Raw genomic sequence first — 21,314 nt, forward strand, 5'->3', positions numbered from 1 at the left:
GGTAGCTTTGGTTGTTAAATAGTTATCACCACCATCATCATTGCCTGTCTTCTCTGGAGGTGATGGAGAGTCTTAATGGGCTGCCTCTGGCCTCAGCAGAACAAGGACAAGACAGGGCAGCTTGCTGAATCCAGGGCCCTGAGAATCCCCTTTGCAGTGCTCCATCTCGGAGAGGATCAGAGCCTGACCGGGCTCAGCCTTGGGGTGTGTGGTTTCGAGTCTCCTTGCCGCAGAGCTGTTGGAGCTTACAGCAGCAGCTGGTTCCTTGAACCTCCCAGGAGCTCTCAGGACAGAAGAGGGGTTTGGAGATGGGGACCAGGGAGGTGGGAAGGGTGGGGGCAAAATTCCATGAGAAGGCAAGGCTAGTTCCTAGATGGCATGGTCAACAGGGAAGGTGCACAGCTCTGGTTTCAACCATATTATTATTTTTTAATTTTGCCGCAAAGCCTTGTTTCAATGAAGGCTTGGGCAGATGCCCAGTATGCAAAACAGCTAAAAGCCAACTGCTCTGGTTGAAACCAGGGTGTGTGTGGGGGCAACTCAGGCCTCCTTTTCACTCCTACAGGGGCCTCTAGGGGGCCCAGTTTGAGAAAAAACTAGCAGGGTGGCAAAAACACAGGCCTGGGAGTCAGACAGACCTGGGATTTGCATCCCTGCCTCTGCCACTCCCTGGCTGGGTGAGCTTTGGGGTTTCACTTCACCTGTCTGAGCCTCAGTCTTCTCATCTAAAAATGGGACAATAAGAGCACCCACCTCACATAGTTGTGAAGACTGGAGATGGTAACTGTAAAGTGCTTAGCACAGTGCCTGACACATGGTAGGTGTCTAGGCATTTAGCAGGTGGGAGCTATTTTCATTCCCTAAAGGAGATCTGAATTCATGACAACCCTCCCAGAACATGTGCCTAATGCCCAGGGAAGCTGTGACAAGTTGAGTAGACATTCCTTGGGACCAGGAGCCCAAAGGCCTAGGGGCTACTTGGGTTCTGATTCAGCCACCAGCATCCTGTGACTTTAGACCCTCTCTGGGCTTCTTGAATCACTCTTCAGATGTTTACTGAGAGTCAACTGTGTGCCAGGCACTGTTCTAGGCATTAGAACACAGGCCCTGACATCTCAAAGGCCTGAGTTCCAGACTCAACTCTGCCACTTCCTAGCTCTTTGGCTATGGGTAGGTCACTGCCCCTCTCTGGTCCTCGGTTTCTCCACGTGTAAAGTGAGGGGATTGAACTTGTGTCATAGGGTCTCCCCAGAAAAGATTCAGTGAAATCCTGCCAGAAAATTGTAGAATGCCTTTGAACTTGACTCTGAGAGAGAGACATTCTGAAGCCTGGGCTTTGGGATCATACAACCCTGGGTTTGAATCCTGTGTCTGCCACTTACTGTGTAACCTTATGCAAGGGACTTAATTTTTTGAGTCTCAGTTTCCACGTCTGTAAAATGAGGATAAAAATAGCACCCTCAAAGGGTCGTGATGAGGATTCAAGGAGATGATACCTGTAAAGTTCCTAGCAGAATCGCTGGTACATAGTTGGTTCTCAATAAATGATAACTGCCGTCATCACCACCACCTGCACCATCATCACCATCAAGACCACCACCACCACCACCATCATCACCATCATCATGATCATCATCATCTATAAAGTGAAGCTCTAAATGGTCTCTAAGGTCCTACTTTTCAAGGGCAGAATTAAGTGGCAAGTATGGTAGATCACCCTGGGCCCTCTGAGTGGGACACTTTTGAGGAGGGGCCCCATTAGAAAGACTTCTCCTTCATTTTGCAAAGAAGCTCTAAACAGATCTTGATCTGCTTGAAATTTCCTGTTCTTTCCCCATAGTGAGCAGGAATAGGACTCTTGAGCTCTGGCACACTGGAAGCCATAGAAATCAGTTTCTCTTTGTATATTTCTCCTTTTAATGATTTTATTTTCTTGTCCATATAGTGATTTCACTTCAGAAGGCCAGCCTAGATCTTTTGGGGATGGGTCTTTGGCCAAAGCTCCATTGTCTGATATAGACCTCCTATAATCTCCCAAATTCATCCTGCTCAATCCACATACTGAAAGGTTAGGCTGGCACGTACCATCCTGGGTTGGCTGTCAATTCCTTTCTCCCTCCCTCAAAACATTTGAGTCGTAGGACAGGTTTTGGATCATGGGATCATAGCAGCCTACAATTTGAGTGTTCTTAGTTGTTGCTTTTTAACCTCTCGCTTCCTTTCTTTAGGAAAATCGGGTAATCATATCCTCATTTTACAGATGGAACTTGGAGACATTAAATGAATTTTCCAAGATTGTGTGGGGGCTAAACTTGGTTCCCAGAAACCTGTCAGGTGCTTATTCAACTAAGTCATCCTGCCCCTTGGAAATTTCTGTTTCCTCAGCCTCATCTTTCCTCCTCTGAATTGCGAGGCACCCAAGGTACAGATCAGAGATCTGCAGCAATGTGAATGAGGACAGGTCGACTGGGCTGATTTTGGGGGAAAAAAACCACTTGGAGGCTCCCACACTGGGGTCAAACTCGTCTCTGAGCCCAGCGGAGCAGTGAAGGTCTGGGGGCGTGTGTGGGGAAGGTGCTGCGAAGTTAACAGCTCCTTTGCTCTGAGAGTGAGCGACGATATTAGAACAAGTGTGGGGAAGGTAGGCTGTCACTGATTTCACTGTGTGATGTCGAGAAGTCCCTTCCCCGCCTCCCCTTCCCTGGACTCCCCCTTCTCTGCTCTAACCATCCAACAACTTAACTTCTCTGCCTGAGGGTTCGCTTCCCGCCCATCCCCTCCTCCGCCGCATCTTAGCGCTGTCCGCGGTGCTGATCGCCAATCTCCTGATTGCCGTTTCCACCAGCTGGGATCTCGGGTGCGCCCAACCTCTCCTCCTGGCCTCCCCCCTCTCTTTCTCCAGGCATCTCATACATAAATCACGGGTGGGAAGCAGGCTTGGTTCCCCTTGCGCCGGGAAGCTGCGCCCCACTCCCTTGCTCACACAGGGTTTTGCAGCAGTGGTGGCAGCCGCCACTGATTCGGGCACTGGGGAAGCAATTGATTCGTCTACTGCCAGCAGCCCGGAGTTGCCTACGCGGACGGCAGAGAAAAAGAAAAAGAGAGAGAGGGAGAGAGAGGCTCACAGAGCGAAAACCTTCATCCATGTGGAAGGCAGGCTGAGGAAGCCACTGTCTTTGCCTTGTCCACTGATGAATCTGAGTGTTCTCCTCTTCTAGCAGTGGTATTTCTTTACGTCTTGGTCCTGCATGATTTAGGGGTAGTTGGTGTGTGTGTGTGTGTGTGCGCGCGCGCTGGTGCTTCAATTTTATTTTGGGAAGAGTAGGAGAGTCAAATGAACATTTTTTTTCAGGCACCTCTACTGAGCTTTCAAACCAAGTCATCGGGAGTTAGCATCTTCCTACCCGGCAGGGAAGGGAGGAGTTGGCAAGAATTTGGCTCACCCATTCCCCCTGCAATCCGCTGGTGTTGTGGTAAGTGATATTCTTCTCAATTATGCAAATGAATTAGGGGTATTGGAATCCCAGTTGCGATGAGGTGTGTACATGAGCTGATGGGATAGAGGGTAGGTGGGAGAAAGGGGTGTTGAGGCAGGGCCGCATTTATTTGATCACATTCTGCAGTGTTTTATTGCCTAAACGGCACCCCAAAGCCAAATGAGATTTCGGCTCAGTGCCCAGGGAGGGGGAAAAATATGCTCATGTTTTAGGCAATGCGATCAAAATTGTGGCTTCTGCCCAATTTGCCCTCTCCCTTGCAGCAGAAGCTGTTGAAAGTAGCCGGCAGTTCTCTGAGTGAATTAACACTTTGTGGGCTGGCCAGCCTGGCATAGAGGGCTTCTGGGTGTTCTGATCTAGTGAGTGGGCACCCTGGCCCTGGGTGGGAAATGGTCACCTGAGACTGGAAGGTTAACCCTTGCCTAGGGTCGCCTAGGCACATCAGGTGAGGCTTGCATAGGACAGGGCTCAGATTGTACCATCTTCCAGGGACAGCTGAGTAGTTTAATTGTGGTGTTTTTTGCAAGCTTGGCTGTTCTAAGATTGGGAGACCTGGGAGTCATGAAAGGACCACATTTTGCTTGGAATGAGCGGTCAGGCAGGCCAGAAGGCAGCAGCCAGCTGCCTGCTGAGTAGACGATGTTTTATTTTCACAGGTGGTGTAACCTGTAAGTGAATGTATGGGGAGTGTATCTTGGCATCAGCCCGGGAGACTCCATCCTTGAGCCTGTCTCCAAGTAGGAAAAGAAGGGAACAGGGTTTGCTCAGATTCTGGGGAAGGGCTCCAGGCTCCAGCTTCAGATCTGTTCCAGGGCAGGCCAGACTCTGCTCTAATTTCTGTATCTGAGATCCTGATGGAATAAGCCTGCCCCAACCCGTTAGTGAGTAGGAAGTGTAGGTCCTTGTAACTGAATCCAAAAATTCACATTTAATTTTAAAATGCCTTTGCTGCTAATCTCTGAGCCATCAAAAGGGGATTTCTCTTTGCCTTCTGCTTTGATTACATCTACCTTTCTGGAAATGAATGTCCTTATTTTTAGCATCTTCGCCATTATCTCAGGGGCCACTTCAGTCTTCTGCACCCCGCAAGGATTTCCTCTTTAGGCTCTTATTCTTAGAGGTGGGAGGAATAAAACATCAGCCCCAGAGACTGGAGAGCCTGAAATGTAAGCAGGGCCTACTCCATCATTTTCTCTAGCCCCAGAGCCAAGTGGGGACGCCAAAATCCCGCGGTGTGTGCCTGGTCAGGCAGGACGTGTGAGGCAGAGGCGAAGGTTGCTCGGTGGTTAGTGCCAAAGATTTGGTCCTCAAAATCCCAGGTTTCCCTCTCTGGGTGACCTTGAGGAGGAAGTTGCCTTAGTTTTCTCCTTGGGAAGCCTCAAGTGTGAATGATGAATGTGAGGAGATTTGGTTTAAATAAGGAGCCACAGATCTGGCCGTGGGTGGTATTTAAAATCTGGAACTTTCAGCACTAACTGGTCAGGCTGGACCATGGTGGGGCCCTGGAGCAGGGGACTTTAGGGGTCCCCTGCTGTGCCGAGTGTTAACCCTTTAATTGCTGGATTAAGGGTGGGTTTGGGGGAGACTTGGGGGGTATGAAGGGAGCCGCAGGGGCTGCAGTGTAGCATTACCATCCAGTGCAGGAGTATGTTAATATTTTAATGACTGATCCAGCCATGCGGCACATGCCAGCCCAGCTGAGCTGGCCGGGACTCGTTGTCCACATGTGGGTACTTTTCAAACGCCTCCTTGCTGCCTCCCAGCCTTTCTTCCTTGGGGGTGGCTACGATCTGAGAGGCTGCCCTCCCTCCTCCCCCATCACATTTGAAATGGTGCATTGTGGTGCACCAGGGAGAGAGAAACGGAAGCTTCTGGAAAGAGCCTTGGACTTGGATCAGGAGACCTGGGTGCCAGCCCCAGCTCTGCCTCCCCTTTCCAGGCCTCAGTTTCCCCATCTGTGCAATGAGGCAGTTGGTGTAGGTGACCCCACGGCCTGTTCCAGCTCTGAGATCCTGTGACTGTGCGATAGGTGTGTGTGTGTGTGTGTGTGCATGCACGCTTCTAGGAAGGGTCAGCGCTGTGTTTGGGTATTTATCACGTGTGTTGAAGAGGTCTGTTTAGGGTGAATCAGGATGGGGGTCTCTTATGAGAACTTTGCTAGGTTCCTAGAATCCTGTGGTCAGCTGGAGAGAGGTCTGCTTTATTTACGGCCTCAGATACACAGCCGTGCAACATTTTGCAGCCCTTGAAGGCCCTCTAGAGACTTACCCCAGAGGTGGCAGCCAGGACCCCTTCGAGAATCTCCACTCTGAAAGATGCATATTCATGCAAACACACAACATCAGGGGATTCATGGACTCTCCCTAATGCCCTAATCTGAGCACCTCAAGTTCAGAACCTCTCATCTAGTCTCACTCCCTCAGGGGTCTCAGAGAGGGAAAGCAACTCGCCCAAGTCCACACAGTGAGTTATGGCACAGCAACATAGGAATCTACCGTCATGAAGACAAGGCGTCACCCCCTCACTCCTGGCTCTGGCCGCCCCCCATCACCCCACTCCCCAGCTGGGGTACGGAGGGAGGACTTTCAGCAGCACCTCTCCAGCCTGTGCTGCTGATCAGGAGGCATAATCGTGAAGACAAATGCGGACATTTCCTTTCTCGCTGGTGGGAAAGGGGCAGCGCCCAGAGATTCTGCAATTCTGAAAGAGCGGCCTGGAAAGTCCGTCCCACGAGCTTGCTCTGCCTTTTCCCTGTTCTAGCTGCTCATACACATCCGGCTGCCCGTTCAAGGCTGTGTGTTCTGGTCAGGGTGGCTGCTCTGGGGATTTATTTGTAGGATGGGATATTTAACCCCCAGCCCCCGCCGTGGGTCATAGAGGGTTTGTGACTGTCTAATAAAAACCACCGTGACATATGGACCTGTCTACCGCTCTTTATCTCCTTTGAGTGGGGAGCTGGTCGTAAATGCAGACAAATCAGGAGTTGATGTGAAGGCGATGAGAAGCAAACAGCACGGTTTATTTCTGTTAAGCGCTGTGGCTGTAACCTGGGATAAAAATAAATCCGGGACCCAGTAGTGGTGGGCTGGAGCTGCCGAGCTTAAAGTATTCAGTTGCCACCCAGGATGGAGATCCTTGACGTGCTGGAGAGTGAAGGAAGCACCACAGAAATAGCCTCCTCTCCTTCCTGCTCCCCACCCCTGTCTGCCTCCTCAACCAGCCGTTTGAGGGGCTGCGGTGTGGGACTCTGGGAGCAGCCAGACCTGAGTTCGAATTCTGACTCCAATGCTTCCTTGCTGGGTGACTTCAGGCAAGACTCTTAACCTCTCTGAGCCTCAGTTTCCTCAGTTAGGGATATTAAAGGAGTATGGCTTGGTGGCTAAGAGTGTGGGCTCTGGAAATAGATCTCTTGGGTTTAGATCCTCATTCTAGCACTTTCTATCGTGTCAGTTTATCTCTCTGGGCCTCAATTTTCCATCTGTAAAGTGAGGATAATAAAGGCATTGTGAGAATTTTAAGTTAATGCTTGCACAGTGCTGAGGACTGAGCCTGGCAAGGAGAAAATATCCAACAAATGTTAGCGATGGGGACAATATTGGTGATGGTAACAGTGGAATCACCCCCGAATGAAACAAGATAGGGGTGCGGTGGAGGAAGGTGGATCCTTCCGGCCAGTTGTGCAGCTCTGGGATCCAAGAGAGAGAGGCCATGGCTTGGCGACAGGAGACTCGCAGTCCCACTTATTCCCTCTGTGGGTTTCGTGCAGTTGCTGGAGGTCCTGGACCTCAGTTTCTCCATCTGTGAAATGGGCATAATGACCTCCTTTCCTTAAAGCTTGTGAGTACCCGAGGGAACAGGGTGGTTGTGAGTGTGGTGGGCAGGCCCTGGAGGAGTGGCTCTGGGAGGAGAAGCCCTACTGAACTGGGAGTCCTTGTTCCTCCAAATCCTTGGGAGGCTTTTGCTGAATCATCCCAACTCACCAGCCTGGAGCCTGTGGATTTCTCCTAGGAGACTTGAGCTCTTTCTCCCCTCCCTGCCATGGTGCTTCCCTGCCACGGAGCTCCTGCACAGGGCTCCTGGGGGGCTACAAGGTGAGACCTTAAAGGCCAAGGCTGTGCCATCTTCATTGTGGGAGTCAAGGTTAGTACATAGCAGGTGCTCAGCGATGACTTCATGAGTGAATGAATGAATGAAAGAATGAATGAAACCTCAATTGATTGACTAGTGGACAGGTCAATTTGAGGAGGTGCCTTTGGCTTATGGTCCTGCCAGAGGCTTCCATGCAGCCGGCACTTAATTAGTGTTTGTTGATTATGATGCATCACCGGTGAAGAGTTTGGAAGGCTTTCGTCGGATCTGCTACAGGCTAAGGACAGCCCCCTCTCTCCTCCTGCCAGAGCATTCGTTGACATTTATTCATGTCACACATTTATTGAGTACTTATGGTATGCCTGACCATGGCGGGTATTGGGAATAAAATGGTGACAAAGACACAACCCTTGGGATTTAGATAAAGTAAGTGGCTGCCTACAAAATGCGATCTTTTGTGGGGGTGGTACAAAGAGGGCTTCCTTATCCCCTTTTTAGGGTGTTTTCACTCAGCTCACTGATATCTGAAATTCCGTCATTAGTTTCCTTCTTTGTCTTAAGGCTTTGATCTTGGAGGATGAGCAGATGCTGGGGCGGGATAACGCATCCAGCCTTGTTAGTCACTTCCCCTTTAATGAGGAGGAGTTGTAAAATCCTCTCCAGAAAGTGAGGGGGGAGCCTTTCTGGAGTGGGGAGTGGAGTTTGCACATGCTAAGCTTGCAGGGAGACGAGAGGGCGGAAGGCAGAGAAAGGCGGACGTTGCTGCGTTCACATTTTGCTGGGGGGTAAAAAGCTTTTGATGCCCTAAGGAACCCAAGGCAAATTCTTGGTGGCACCCTAGACCTGCTCCCTCAGAAGCTCTGAGTGCACGGCCCTGGACCTGTGTTTTCACAAGCTTCCACTGCTGTAGATAAAGGAGCTCTTCCGAAATGCAAAACACTTTTGCAGGTGTTAGTTATAACAGTTCTAGGTGTGTTTCGAGCCTTAGACTTTTTGCCAAGTCTCCCTGCCCCGCTGCCCATCATCCCCCAGGATGAGCAGGATAAGAATCAGGCTGTTGCCTCTCCAACACACACCAATTACTTTCTGCTGCTGAATGCCTCAGTTTCCCACAGGAGCTGGACCCAGCAGGGCTGATCCCAATCCCTGCTAACCTCGGAGCACTCCAGGGAGTGCTTCTTTCTCAGGCAGGACCCAGGGACTTAGGTTATCAGATGGCTCAGGGGCAAGGCAGCAATGATCAGCCCTCCAGCCTGGCCAGGCCTTTGGGGCTTGAGGGAACAGAGCCGGTTCTTCTTAGCCCAACACAGCTCCCTATTTGGGCCAGGGAGACGTGGGAGACGGTGGTGCCGAGGCTCCAGGCTGCCGTATGGAATGTCTGTGGTTTCCTCGAAGTAATTGTCTTGCTGTCATTAGTTTTAATGACATAATGCATGCTTAAATCTCATTGTAATGGAGCCGTGTCAGACTCTGGTTTAGTAATCCAGCTAGTGAGCAAGATAACACGCCTCAGGAAGCTGGGGTTTCTGCCCACCCCTCTGCAATTAATCAACAAGAGGAAACCCATCTGACAGCATCATAATGATGTTCGGTTTGTGAAGGATTTATTTGGAGAGCGGGTGGGGGGAAATGTCATCTCTCAATATAATCTGAGTGAGTTCATTCAGCTGCCTTTTTCTTTCTTTTTGTCTTTTTTCTTTCTTTCTTTCCTTTTTTTCCCTCTTTAACGCATCTACACAATGACAAGCAGCGACTTGTGAATGGAAGCAGCTTTCAGTAGAGAACAGATTATGTAAGCAGGTTTTGGTGCCAGCATTGATGGCGGGGCGGCGTTCTGGGGCTGCTGAGAAGAGGGAGGATTTCTCCAAGTTCGTGGGGAGGCCCTTCATGCGAGACGCTGCCCCAAAGCATCTGCGCAGTCCATTCTGTCCCACAGCTGCCCCTGTGTCTGCCTGTCAGTTTCTCCCTCTGTCACTGTGGCCTGTGTCTCTACATCTCTGTCTCTCTGGCTCTGTCTCCCCTTTTCACTGCCCCCGATGCCTTGCCCATCTTTCCCATTCTTTAGAAATTCTGCTTTCTTCTTTGGTCCCTCTTTGGTCACTTTCCTTCTCTCTCCCCCCGTCTTTTTCCTGCTGCCCTGCCGCTGGCCTCTCCCCTTCCTTATCTCTCTCTCTTGTCTTCCTCTCCTGACTCCTGCCCTTCCCCACCCCATCTTCAGTCTCATCTATGCAACCGTGCCCACGTGCTTGTGAAGGGAATGCATTTGTGAATCCCTGAGACCCGAGTCAGGCCTCCAAGGAGGGTGAGCAACCGTCCCGGGACTGAGGGGGTTCTGGGCTCGCAGGACTCTCTGTGTCAAACCTGGAAAAGGCTCGGGCAAACCAGAATGAGTTGGTCATCTTACTTCTACGTTGAATGCTTGAAATTTTGTAGAGCTTTCCAAAGGCCAAAGAGGCATCCTTGTGGGCGAGTTGCCTACCGTCCTGCTCAGGGGGAGAGACACGGTGGTCTCTGCAGCCCTCCCCAGCCTTGGCGTTCTCTGTGTGGCTTTGGGGTGTGAAGAAGACCTGGGCACTCAGAGGCCAGTGGTCGGTCAAGGGCAGGGCGTTGACCCCCTCCTCCTTCCCTAAGCCCCTCCCCCAACAAGACTGACCACCCAGCCAGTTATTCCCTCCTTTGTCACAAGAGGGGATGCCGTGAGAGATTGCAGATGGCTTTATGTCAGACGTTCTCAAACTTGAGCCTGTGTCCGAATCCCCTGGAGGGCAATTAAAACAGAGTTTCTGATTCAGTGGGACTCGGATGGGGCCCAAGAATTTGTGTGTCTAACACATCGTTCCCATGTAACGTGGATGCTGCTCCTCCAGGAACCCCACTTTGAGAACCACTGCTTTCTGCAAACTCATTCCCCCATCCATTCATTCCCAAATATTTACTGTATACTACCATGTGCCAGCCCTGTTTCAGGCCCCGGGGACCCAGCAGTGAGCCAAACAGAGTTCCCTGCCCTCTTTGAGTAAAGTTTGATTGAGAGCTGAGTTTCTAGAAGAAGCCAGAACAATTCAGGTGGGGGGAACAGCAAGTGCAAAGGCAGAGACAAGTGTGGTGTCTTGAAGGAACAGCAAGAAGGCCAGTGAGTGGAGTGAGGGGAAGGTGAGGGGGACGAGGTGGGAGGGAGGGCCGGGGCTGCGTCATGCGGGACCTGCCAGAGTGAACCAGGAGTCTGGTTTTATCTTATTTGGGGGGAGGGTTTTAATTGGGAGAGTGACATGACCTAATTTACAATTTTGGTAATGATGGCTTTGGTTTCTGAGTGGAGAATGGACTGCGGTAGGCAAGGGTGGAAGCTAGGAGACCAGCGAGGGGGCCCAGAGACGGGGCTGTGGGCCAGGTGGTGGCAGGGAAGCAGAGGGCCAGAGGGAAGGAGTGGCAGGGCCCGCTCTGGGGGACAGGACCTGTTCTTGGCAGGGGTTCAACAGTTGTGATTCTGGGGATGTGGAGAGAGGCCTTGGCTGCCCCCGGGGTGGGGGTGGGGGGTTGGGTTAAGAGGCAAGACCAGCAGGGCGTGGTGGGTGAGGGGGCCTTTCGGGGAGATCTGCAAATGCCCGTCCCGTGCTGGCTAACATGCGCAGTCCCCCTCTCTCCAGAAGAAACGGCAGCAGCTCAGGGTTTTTTCCTCCCATGAGCAGAGGCTGCATTAACCAGTCAGCGTTAAGCAGGATATTGGAACTTGGCAAAGGTGATGCAGCCGCTGGAAGTGGCTGCTGCCGTCGTGTCAGGCTGGGATGTCTGGCCCGGTCTTTCTCCCAAAGGTCTGGAGACTGGGGGCTTGTAGGAAAGCCTGTTGGACAGGACAGAAGATGCGAGCTTCTGGCATCGGTAGCTTCCTCTCTGGTCATTAGAGACCTGCCTGTTGTTCACCAGAGCCAGAAGGGAATGATCAGCACTGGGCATGTGCCAAGGGACGAAAGCAGGGTGACACTCATTCTGGGGCAGGGCCGGCCCCTCGAGGGGGAGACCGCAACGTGCAGACTGGTGACACATGTCCTTTGCCCTTCAGAAAGGGACCTGCTGCCACTTCTTTAGATTTGTTTTACTCTCTTTTCCCTTGGAAGGGTTGATCTGGCCGGGCCAGGCCTCCTAGTATCTGTGTATTCTCTGCAGAGGGGTCTGGGCGCGTGTCGTCTCCTGAACGGTGCATTAGCTCTTTGGGGAGAAATCTCCAGGGAGAAATAAACAGTGCTCGCCTGTTGGTGACCAGGAGGGGGCTTTGCGTCTGATGACAGCGTGAGGAGAGCTGGCTTCACTTGCGGCCTCTCAGTTTTCCGTGGAGAACTCGTCTGCTTTGTAGATTAGCACGGAAGGTTGGTTTTGGCACGGGGCTCTGAGAGTTATTCTGCCTTCTCCTTTCCTAGTACATGACCTGCGTTGATCCTTGCAGGTCTCTTTCTCAATTTTTCATTATTTATTCTCTTTTATCCCTGTACCCCATACCCCTCTCCTCATAGGCAACCCTTCTATTCTGTTTAATGGATATCTCGTTTGTATTTGCACCTTCAAAACATGTATTTTTAATTTATATAAATGGTATTGTGCTATAAATCTCATTGTTTCTCACTTTTTTTCACTCAGCACTGTTTTTAACATCCTTCCATGTTTCTTTGCTTCTAATTGTTGCTATGCTCCAAAGTGTAAATCCCCCATATTTTACGCATTTTCTTAAATTATATTAGTCATTTGGGAGGTGCAGGGAGATGCTTTACTGTTTTGCTTTTGATTATTTGTTCAACAAACATTGAGCGCCCACTCGTAGTGCCAGACCTCATGGGTATGTAGAGAGAGGCAGAGGTCAAGTTGGTGGGGTCTGAAGCCGGCGCATCTGGCTTTGAATCCTGACTTTGATACCCCCAGGCTTTGTGACCTTTGGCACAGTGACTTTGCATCTCTGAACCTCAGTTTCTTCTTCTGTAATATGGGATAATAATCAATCACCACCTCACTAACTATTCAGAGTTAGTGTGAAGATCAAGCAACTTAGAAATATTTTCTTTTTACATATAAAGCTCTGCAGAAATGGACTCTCTGGTCTTCAGCTCCTCCTGGCTTGGATTTAAAGCACGAATGTGAAGCTGATAAGGGACTGGACTGCACCGTTCAGTAGGAGGCAGTGTGCTCAGTGGTTAGAAGCACAGCTGCTGTCTCCAGACTACCTTGGAATTCTGGTCGTGCCACTTGCCAGCCTGTGACCTTGGGCAAGTTACTTGGCCCCTCTGGCCTCAGTTTACTCACCTGTAAGACAGGATTAATAAAAACACCTCCCTCATAGAGTTGCCCTGAGGATTACATGCGTTAATATATGTATGAAGCATCTGGAACAGCACCCAGTGCGTGGTGCACTATATAAATGTTAGCTGTTTATTTTTGTATAAGACTTAAATTTTTAAAAAATTACTTCTATAGTCAATGTTGTTTCACAATAGCCTTCTGAAGAGGAGAGCTGGAATTACTACCTCCATTTCCAGATGAAGGAAGGAAGCCCCCTCGAGGTGAACCAATTTCTCAAGGTCACAAGGTGAGTTAGGGACCAGAAAAAGGTTGTCTTCAGGGATGACAATGGCCAAGCCACAAAGCTCCGAAGCATAGCAGGTCCACCAGGCCAATGACAAAGCATAAATCCAACAAAAAGCGACAAAATGACGGTCACAGACAGGCTGTAAAAAAGCAGACGGCTAATTTGGTGGCCTCAGGATCCTTCATGATGGGCCCCGGCAGCTGGAACTATGATCACCTCCAGGTGGTGAGAGTGGATGCCACACCTGCTCCAAGCCACCTGGCTATCCGGTCACGCCTTCTCTCCAGAAGGCGGGCCGCCAGCACGTGGCTGATACCCCGCTGGGGAGCTGGGGAGCTCCAGGGTAGACAGTCAGGGTTCTGGAAGCTACTTCTCATGCTTTTTTGGAAGTTAGGACCCCTCAAGCTTCTGTCCTCATCCCCCTGCATGTGCCATCAGCAAACCTCTGGGCTCTCTGTTCTCAGTGCCATCAGTTGGTTGGTTCAAGCCCGGGGTGTGTGTGTACCAGGCATTGTAAGACCCAACTCGTTGGTGGGATAGCCCCACAGTTAGGGGCTCAGCATCAAAAGTGCAAGACTCCTTGGATTCAAACCTCCCCTTCACCCCTTGCTAGTTGTGCAGACCTGGCCAGTTACCAAAGCTCCCTGTAGCTCAGCTTTTTCCAACTGTAAAATGGGGATGCTGTTAATAGCACGTATTTTGTAGGGTTCTCGTGAGGGTCAAATGGGTTCCTAGGGCAGAGCTCTCAAGGGTACTACCACTGTCACCATGGGTTTACCTCTCAGCAGCCAGTACAGACTTGTTCTCAGATCTTTGGATCTTCCCAATTCAGGAAGGCTCTTGAAGGTCACTTACCTATGCTAGTGGTTTCCAAACTCGCATCTGGCCCGTAACAAAGTCCCCAGTGGCCCTGGCAAAAGGACCAGGGTTAGGCGTTTACAGATGGACAAAACGTTGCCAACTAAATTTTCCTAGAACAGATTTTCCTTTAGCCTGACATTATGTCTTTTCTGCTCGTTTCACGTTAAAATATATTTTTTAGAAACGAAACATTGGCAATAGTCGATGGTAGTTTCTTTTTTTAAAAAATTTTTAGTGCCCTCCTTCGCAAATAACAACAGCAAAAGTTGACAACCCTAGGGAGGCCCCCTTAAATTTGGAAGGGAATTTCACTCATTTGAGAAATCCCGATATCTGGGAGGTAATTTTGTCCTGTCATTAACCTCAGGGGTTATAAATTTTAGTGTGTGCAAGAATCTCCTGGAGTGTTTTTTTAAATGCAGATTCTCAAGGCCCCTCCCTAGAAATTCTGGGTCAGAAGGCTTGGGGTCATGCCGGGGAATCTGCAGTGTAAAGAGTTTCCTGATGATTCTGTTGCACTGGTCCATGGGTCATGCTGGGAGAAATGTGGTTCCTTCCGGTGGATGAATCTTCTTCATCAGTCGCTGGGCGGTGGGTTTGAATGCCTCCAGGGAGAGGGACTCAGCACCTACACAGGCATCCTGTGCCTTGTCGGACAGGTCTGGTGAGCATGCGCGTCCTTCCTGATGTTGACTTGATCTGACCCTTGTGGCTTCTGATCATTTTGCCTTCTGGAGCCAAACTGAAGAAATAAAATTCCTAAGACAGAGCGTGATCCTTACGAGTTAAATGCACATTAGGAGATGATTGCATGAAGCTACGAGTCCGAGTTCGTTTCTGTTAGGGCGATAACTCCGAAGTGAATGTCTAGCCTCCTCTGCATTGTAATTTGGGCCCCCCTCAACCAACATACAATCATTCAGTCAGTCAATAAGTATTTATGGACCATCTATTACCATGTAAGTCAGATGACCCCAAATGAAAGGTGGACCTTCAGTTTCCACATTTTCCTAATAAAATGATCGATCTCCCCCAACTCCACAAAATGTTTTGCCAGACTTAAATAAATAACCTGTTAGGGATGCAGATGAAATGGTCAAATGCCCATTTATAGTATTTGATTCATTAATTATATCACACACACATACTTAAAATCACATGTTATATAAAATGATCAATTGATCCATAAAAACTGTTTTTTCTGCCATTGATACAAATTTAAAAAATAATTAACAAACCAGAAAAGCAAAGAAAGTTTTATAACTTTAATAAAAGTCGTTTACTGCAAATACCTTTTGGTGAAGAACGAGAAGAGGAAGAGACACCATTTGGAGTTGCCTGGTGGTTGAAAAATTTAGAAAGAATGGACTGAAACTATTTTGCTATTCAAAATAAACTGAGAGAGATGGCTTGACAGTATGAAAAACATTTTAAGGACCAGGATGGAAGGCGAATTTCTGTTTTCTGAGAAATATTTGATTGGAGGGATCTTCAACTTCTATTTGGTCATTTATAGTATTGGTCAGGCACTGTGCCCACTGCTGGGATATAGTAGAAAACAATTTAAATTTGGTATCTTCCCTTGAGGAATGTCTACTTATAATCACGCAAATGGATGTATAATTCCAACCTGAGGCAAGGGTTATAAAGAGAGAGGCACAGATCTATGAAAGCATGTCTCAAATCTGACCTAATCTGGGAGGGCTTCCCTGAAGTGACATTTGACCTAGGAGCTGAAGGATGAATAGGAGTTAACCAAGTAAAGAGAGGAGAAAAGAGTATTCATGGCAGTGAGAACAGCATGTGCAAAGGCCCTGAGGTGGCATTCAAAGATCTGAAAGAAGATCTGAGCTACGGGGTCAGGGGTAGCTCAGTGTGAGATGAGATCGGTGGTACCTGCAGGGCATGGTGCAGCAACTTGTCTTTATTCTAAGAGCAATGGAGTTTCAGAAGCAAAAGGATGACGTGATCTGATCTGCTTTGAAAAGGCCTCCCTCACTGCAGCACAAGAGTCACACACAAGGGAGGAACTTGGGGAGATTTGACAAATACTCTGACCCAGACAGGGCTCCGTGTATTGGCCAAGCCCCCCGTGCCCCACACTCTTTGCAGCACCAACTCCCTGGGAAGGAGGAGGACAGTGAGACCCCAAAGAGGGAGAGATTTTGTTCTGCAATTAATCACGGTGCGGGCTTCTCCCTGAAAATGTGGAGGGAGAGAGCGGAGGGAGGATGTTAGGGATGGTTGCCAGTCTACCTGGGTTTAAATCCCAGCTCAGCTGCTGTGTGACTTGGAGCAAGCTGATAATTTCCTTGCACCTCAGTTTCCTCATCTGAAAAATGGGGACACAATCTCATCTACCTCATTGGGTTGTCTTGAGAATTTAACGAGTCAATACGCATAGTCTTTGCCTGGAACACTCATGGCACGTGAGAGGCGCTCAACAAACAGTTATTATTATTTTGATGACGATGAAATCTCAGAGCTCAAGATTCTAGAAAGGATCCTGTTAATCCTTTTCACTGTCTGCCTCACCTCCTTTAGGCCTTTACTCAGACATCACCTTCTCAGGGAGCCTTTTCTGATTATCTTATTTCAAATTGCACCCCCACTCCAGAATTCTGCTTCCTCCTTCTGTTTCCTATTTCTCCCTAGCGCTTAGCATCATGTGACACCCTCTATAGTACTTATTTATTTTGCTCTTTGTCTGTCTCCCCCCACTAGATGGTCAGATCCACCAGAACAGGAATACTTGACTGTTCTGTTGACCACTGTCTGCTCAGTGCACTGGCACACAGTAGGTGCTCAATAAGTATCGGTTGGAAACATGAACACTGACAGTGTGAGTCTAATACTCTTTGCTCTTGTTCAAAACCTGCCCCCTCCCAAGGCTGCTCTAACTCACCTGTCGGTTCCTTACACACCAAAAGCAGCAAAAGGGAAAAAATCTCCAAGCCCTAGAGAAGGGTGAGGGATGGACAGGGAAGGTGTTGAGGCACCAGAGAGTCTGGTGATGGGGAAGAAAGGGACGGTCTTTTACAAAACCAGCTCAGCAGTCTGGTCTTTTTAACCCGATTAATCACATTAAGCCTTTGTCAATATCAACGTTACTCACCCCGACCGCGCCTGCTGGCGGAGCAGCAGGCGTATTCAATATTGAAGAAGACCTGCATTGCAGGCGAAGGCTTTGGGCCGCGTATGGAAGAACAAGCAGCACATGCGCGGCGACCATCTCCTAAGTGGTGGATTATTTTTAAAAGGAGAGAAACAGAAGGAAAAGCCCCAAAGCCCTCAGCCTCCCCTGGCCTTCCCCACTTTCTGGTAACATTGAATACCCCAGAGTTATTTGCTCTGACTCAGGGCGAGAGGGGGCTGCCAGCAGAAGGGAAACCGTGAACCAGGAAATTTGGTCTCCTGGGTCCCGGTTTTCTGGCGCTGCATAAAGCCGTGGTTCTCAGAGTGTGGTCCCCAGACCAGCAGTGTCAGCATTCCCTGGAACTTATCGGAAATGCAAATTCTTAGGCTCTGCCCCAGGCCTCCCAAAGCAGAAACTCCGGGGCTGGCTAGGAGGTGGGCATCAATCTGCTTGCGCGAGCCCTCCAGGCGACTCTGATGCTCGTTCAAGTTGAAGGTGCACTGGCAGGAGGGAAGGGACCCTGAGGAGGGTGTGGGTGGGGGCACGGGGTTCTAAGCTGGTGGTTCTCGGCCCCGGCTGCACGTGATAATCACCAGGAGAACTTTCGAAACCTGTGATGCGGGTACCCACTGCGAGTATCTTCTTCAGTTGGTTTGGTTGGGATCCTGGAATTAGCATTTTTAGCTCTTTCGCCCCTCGTGATTCTAGGGTGCAGCCCAGGATGTGACCCTTTGTTGTAAGGCGACCCCTCTGTTTACCACAATGTGCCTTTGGAGAGTCATCTTACGTCACGTGTCCTCATTTTGGGCATCTGGAAAGTGGGCCCTAAACCTCCCATCTTACGTGACTTGCAAGGAAGTTATGAGGCTTAAACTGTGAAATCTCTGTAGGGTGGCAAAGTGCTGTGCAAATGGGGAGTTGAGGAGGGTCTCCCGGGACGGGTCAGCGCCTTTTGCCGGTTCTTGACCATTTCCCTCTGGTTGCTCCAGCTGCCCCCCATCATCTTGGGGGACCAGGGCCATAAGAATACTGACCATCTGAGAGTTTTGAAAGAGTTTGGCGATTACTGCCCCTGGGAGAGGAAAGGTTGACGCAAGGTGCTGGAGGCAGGAAAACAAGAGGAGGGGTATAAATTCAAATCTCACATGCCGTGAGGGGCAATGAGGACTTCACACCAGAATTATCCTTGTTCTGGAATGAGGGCTACCAGTTTCTGAGCACTTAATGTGGGCCAGCAGCGTACGAGGAGCCCACATGCCCATTTCACCCGATTCTTCCATCAGCCCTGAGAAGAAGGTACAATTATAACCCCCATTTTCCAGACAAGGACAGTGAGGCACAGAGGGGCCAAGGAACTTGCCCCAGGTCCCAGGCTAGCAGGGGATGAGCCAGGGCCAGCCCCCAATGAAGTTTCTGGATTTAGCCACTTCGTATCAAACAGGTCCCTAAGTTGAACACAGGCTGGCGTCCCAGGAGAGGTAATTACTGAGGAGGCGTTCTGAAGATGTCTCCAGAAGCTCCAGGTGAAGTGACGTGGGAGGAGTTAGTGTCACCCGCACCTCCTCCTCTTGCCTCTAAATTCAGACCCTTAGCACAATGCCTCCTGCAGTCTTCAGTTCTTCGTCGCGAGAGCCTAGCTTTCCACTCAGGGCTTCTACGGCCCCATGAAAGCTTGTTGGAGACACTTTAGTTTCCTTTCTCAATTTGCACATGGCAGCTTGGCCATGTAAAACCAGACCAAAAACTCAGAGATAACTGCAAAGCCTCAACTCCTCTTCTAGAGAGAAATGACCTTCAAGCTTTCATTTCCTCAAGAAAGAGCTGGAAATCAGGGCCAAAGAGACTCAATCCTCACTTGTCCTCGGCTTTGAAAGATGAGGACCTTCCTGTACCCTCAAGCCAGTCCTCACCAGTGACCCAGTTTATTCCAGAAACTGAGCTGACAGCCTGGCTGGAGGAGAACCACTTCCACTACCCCTAGCTCGCTGCAAAACTTTCTCCTCTGAGCACGCTCTGTGGACATGAGATTGAAAATATAGTTATAAACCCATTTGCTCCCAGCCCTGCTTTGTTATCTGATCAGACTCCAGAAAGGCTGGGTGCTGGATGATTCCTGTCAGTCTTCCGTCCCTGGTGAATCCCCGAGCCAATACGTTGCCTCTTGGTAGGTTTCCATTCTTCTGCTTTTCCTCATTCTGCCCCGGAAAGGTGACGGGGGAGGAACGGGGTTTGAAATGCACCTTGGGTTTCTCGTGGGAGAAGCTGGCCGGGAAACAAGCCGTAATGACAGTACTTAGTCGATCCTTGGCACTTTTCCTCCCAGATTGCCTCTTTGCATCAATTATCTCATTATCTGCCCCTTGCCTCTACCACACTCTGAAAAATAAAATAGAAAACAGACCAAGCTCCTAAGCTCTTATTTGTCTCACTTAATAGTCCTCATTGTAAGAGGGAAAAGAGGAAAGGGAGGAGCACTTGCCGATTAGTCTGGTATTTTATATGTACACATGTATATGCGCACCTCGTATATACCTATACATACACTAAGATATTATATATAACATATCATTACATATATGTGTATATATACAGAGAGAGAGAGAGAGACAGGCAGACAGACAGAGAGACAGACAGAGGGAGTCGATTCACGTTATTCGCAGTAGTTCTGTTCTATAAACATTCTATGTGATCACTGAACTAGCAAACCGTGGACTGTTGCTCCTGGGGGAGGTACAGGGTGAGTTCCTGTGAGCCTCTGGTCACACTTCATCAACCGATCTGCACATATCCTTGTTTTATATGTGTTTCTGTTTAAAGACACCTTATTTAATATATGTCTTGGTCTGTTCGGGCTGCTATAACGAACCACCTGAGACTGAGTGGTTTACAAACAACGGAAATTTATTTCTCGCAGTGCTGGAGGCTGGAAGTCCGAGATCAGGGTGAGAGCGTGGTCGGGTTCTGTTGGGACCCCTCTTCTGGGCTGCAGACTGCTGACTGGTCGTTGGGTCTTCACATGGCAGAGAGCAGAGTGAGGGAGCAAACTCTCTCTCGACTCTTCTAAGGGCATCCATCCCATCATGAGGGTCCCGCCCTCGTGACCTCATCTAATCCTCATCACCTCCCAAAGGCCCCACCTCTAATACCATCACATTGTGGGGGCAGAGTTTCAGCATGTGAATTTGGGGGGATACAGACATTCATTCCATAATAATATATATTGTTGATTCATTAACAGTGAACTCAAGGCACACGGCACTATACCTTATGCCATAACGAAGCTTATCTAACAAAGATATATTTCTCTATAAGGCACATCACAGCCTTCTTGCCCTTAGGAACACCAGACAGCGCTACAGCGCTATGCTCGGGGGCCATTTTAAACAGTGAAATCACCAAAAAAATGCAAACAACGTGGCACTAAATAGACCTCCAACAAGAGGCTTGTTTCTAGTCCGAAAGCAGAAACAAGAGGGCAGAGGCTCCCCTGTTGGACTTCGGCTGGGACCATGCGTGTCGGGCAACTCAATGTTTTTTGGCTGCTCTGTGCATGTCTGCAAATGACCAAAAATATGCCGCTGGTATTACTTTTGGGCTTACTAATAAATTTTAGTGAGTAGGCAGATTGGCAAATATGGAGTCTGCAAATAGTGAGAATCGACTGTGTGCATGTGTGTGTGTGTGTGTGTGTGTGTGTATCAATCAGGATGATGTTGATTGTAAACACAACTCAAACTAGTTCAAGTGAGACAAAGGGACATTTCCTGGCTAATGTAACCAGAATCCACAGCCTGGCTGAGGCCTGACTCTATCCAGTGGCTCAAAAATGGCATGAGGACTGAGTTCTCATCATCCCTCAGTTCTGCTTTCTCCTGGGTGGGCCTCGCTCTCAGGCAGCTTTCTCCACCTGGCAGAACCCCACCAATGTACTTGGGGTTCAGAAACTCAGGGCGTAGCCTCCCATAGTCCACAGAAATCATCCTCCACAAGACGGAAAGTTCCATGGGGGTGGAGTGGACATCTGTTCCTCCTTCTCCTGGTACCAACACTCCAGTTTTCTTTTAGGGAACCATCTCCTCCATATCTCAGCCCGCGGTGTTCTGACGGGGCTGACTCCACTCTGCCTGTGTCCTGTTTACTGACTTCCCATTGGCCAAAA

General features: G+C 49.5%; 1 protein-coding gene across 1 annotated transcript in view; it reads left to right on the top strand.

Annotated features, from left to right (window-relative positions):
• The first annotated feature begins 3,369 nt into the window (after nt 1-3,369).
• Nucleotides 3,370-21,314, top strand: part of RPH3A (rabphilin 3A) — a 95,808-nt gene continuing 77,863 nt past the window's right edge. The window contains exon 1 of the mRNA XM_058532274.1: nt 3,370-3,473. The gene's annotated coding sequence lies outside the window, so the exon portion shown is untranslated. The remainder of the gene's footprint in view (nt 3,474-21,314) is intronic.

Source organism: Diceros bicornis, chromosome 35, assembly GCF_020826845.1.
Source record: "Diceros bicornis minor isolate mBicDic1 chromosome 35, mDicBic1.mat.cur, whole genome shotgun sequence".
Taxonomy (NCBI): domain Eukaryota; kingdom Metazoa; phylum Chordata; class Mammalia; order Perissodactyla; family Rhinocerotidae; genus Diceros; species Diceros bicornis.